Here is a 2,500-nt window from a genome sequence, read left to right as displayed (position 1 = left end):
TCAGAGAAAGCCATTGCACGCTAGCCTAGCTAGCTAACATTTTTTTAGCTGGCTGTTATGTTAGTTGTAGCGTGCCTTCCCTCCTTCACTCACTTTGGAAAGATTTTTCAGTATTTTCTTATGATGACCTGGTCGAGAGAGTATGATACATCGGTGTAAAAGATTTCCTTTTTTCTGTGAGCTTGGTTTACTTGACCGAAGGGTGCAGTAGAACTTGAAAAAAGGAGAGGAATAAATACCTGGTCTATAATTTTGACAAAAGGAGGACCGCTATTGGGAAATATCTTCTTAGTCTTCATCAAAAATGTTGACGTTCGGGGCTTCCTCTTTCCCTTTAAAATAAAAAAAAAAGCGGTGAAGTCCATCCTAAAGTTCAGAATCTACATCCAACACTAGAGGTTCCTGATGAGAGCAAATTGTAAGGTGTTGAAAGAAACCCTTAAGAAAGATGTCAAGACCCTCTTTGACTTTGATATAGAACACATAAAGGGGGAGAGTCACAGTGTCCCTTATTTCCTAACAATAAAATGCATTTTTGGAAAGGCCAGTAATAATGTAATATTCCATAGATAAGCAAGAAACCGTAGCCTCTCTTTTTATTTATAATGTACCGGCTTGAATTCACTTTTACTTTAGGAAAAGATTTCTTTCTCCTCAAAGTAGGTGTTCGCTCCGCAGCACGAACAGGTCGAAATGCAACGTCGATCACATCAGGTGGGGCCATTCTCCCAGAGCAGAGCTTGAAGTAAGGGTCAGAACTTTAGGCGGGGGCCTCAAGCTCAGGATCAGGTGAGGGCGCTAGAGTAGGTGTTAGCTCTTTGACAGAACCAAGCCTTCCCGCAGCTGAAGAAGAGCCAGGGGATCGGTCCGAGATTGAAAAAGCCTTGGATAAACTTGAATTGGCCAAGATTAAAGAACAAAAAGATCGCTTGGCCGAATAGATTATCCCCCTGATTGAATCGGAGAAGGCACGCCTAGTTCGAAGGTTATGGCACCACAACTTGGGTGAACTTCCATCACCAAGTGAGATGGTCGCAATGATTATTGACTGCTTCGCCAGCAAAGTTGCCTATAATACCAACAAACCCAATGTCCCTAGGGCTAATTTACGGCACTTGAGGGCTTGGTTAACACGAGCATAACAATCGGCGGAGCGCGATGGGAGGGGAAACATGAGTATAAAAAAGAAGATTTCTTCCATATCCATAATTGAAGGATATTTCAAGTAGAAGAGCTGATGTATTGTTTCACATTTGAATTTCACAACCATTCTACGTTCCCGAAATGGATCCTATCAAATATTTCACATTTTCTATGATTATCTCTATTTCAGGTATTCGGGGAATCCTCCTTAATAGACGAAATATTCCTATTATGTCAATGCCAATTGAATCAATGTTATTAGCTGTGAATTTGAACTTTTTGGTATTTTTTGTTTCTTCGGATGATATGATGGGTCAATTATTTGCTTCATTGGTTCCAATGGTGGCAGTTGCGGAATCTGCTATTGGGTTAGCTATTTTCGTTATTACTTTTCGAGTCTGAGGGACTATTGCTGTAGAATCTATTAATAGCATTCAAGGTTAAAGATGACTCCTAGAGAGTTACAAAAATATGAAGTTCTCTTCTCCTTCCTTTCTCTTCTTTCTTTTTGATACTTGGTTGGCAGGGTCAGGGCCTTTCTCGCTGGGCGAGCGCATCCGATTCGTCAGTCCTTTCTTATTCTTAAACCCCTTCCCATTCAGTTGCTGAAAGATAGAGATCAAGTTTTCTAAATGAGATTGAGTTCCACGAATATGCAGGCTAGAAAGATGCTATTTGCTGCTATTCTATCTATTTGTGCATCAAGTCCGAAGAAGATCTCAATTTATAATGAAGAAATGATAGTAGCTCTATATTTTATAGGCTTTATCATATTCAGTCAGAAAAGTTTAGGTAATACTTTCTAAGTAACTCTCAACGGGAGAATCCAGGCTATTCAGGAAGAATCACAGCAATTCCCCAATCCTAACGAAGTAGTTCCTCCGGAATCCAATGAACAACAACAATTACTTAGGATCAGCTTGTGAATTTGTGGCACCGTAGTAGAATCATTACCAATGGCATGCTGTGTGCCTAAGTGCGAAAAGACAGTGCAAGCTTTGTTATGCCAAAACCTAAATGTTAAGTCAGTAACACTTCTAAATGCCATTTATTCCCATCACATCTATCTTCAGGATGATATAGCCATAAAGATGCATATCTTAGTGGGGAAAAGATTTTGCCCCCGGTGTACCTCGAAAGCAGAAAGAGTAGAATTCATTTGAGAGAGCTAGGTGGTCTTAAGAATTGTTTGGGTGGGGGATTTTCTTAAGAATAAAGAATTTGAATAGAATCTAATTCATGTTCATGTTAACAGAAGAGCGGATCCAATACCAAGACGCTTGAGAGAAAAGGCTAGCCTTGTATATACACTATTTTTGTTTATGTCAGAGGTGCCCAAAGCTAGAAGCAAGATTTC

General features: G+C 39.9%; 1 pseudogene; it reads left to right on the top strand.

The window, feature by feature from the left end:
* The first annotated feature begins 1,284 nt into the window (after window positions 1–1,284).
* LOC124887785 overlaps window positions 1,285–2,500 on the top strand; it is a 14,114-nt pseudogene continuing 12,898 nt past the window's right edge.

This window comes from Capsicum annuum, chromosome 10 (assembly GCF_002878395.1).
Source record: "Capsicum annuum cultivar UCD-10X-F1 chromosome 10, UCD10Xv1.1, whole genome shotgun sequence".
Taxonomy (NCBI): Eukaryota; Viridiplantae; Streptophyta; class Magnoliopsida; order Solanales; family Solanaceae; genus Capsicum; species Capsicum annuum.
This window is presented reverse-complemented; position numbering and strand designations above follow the sequence as displayed.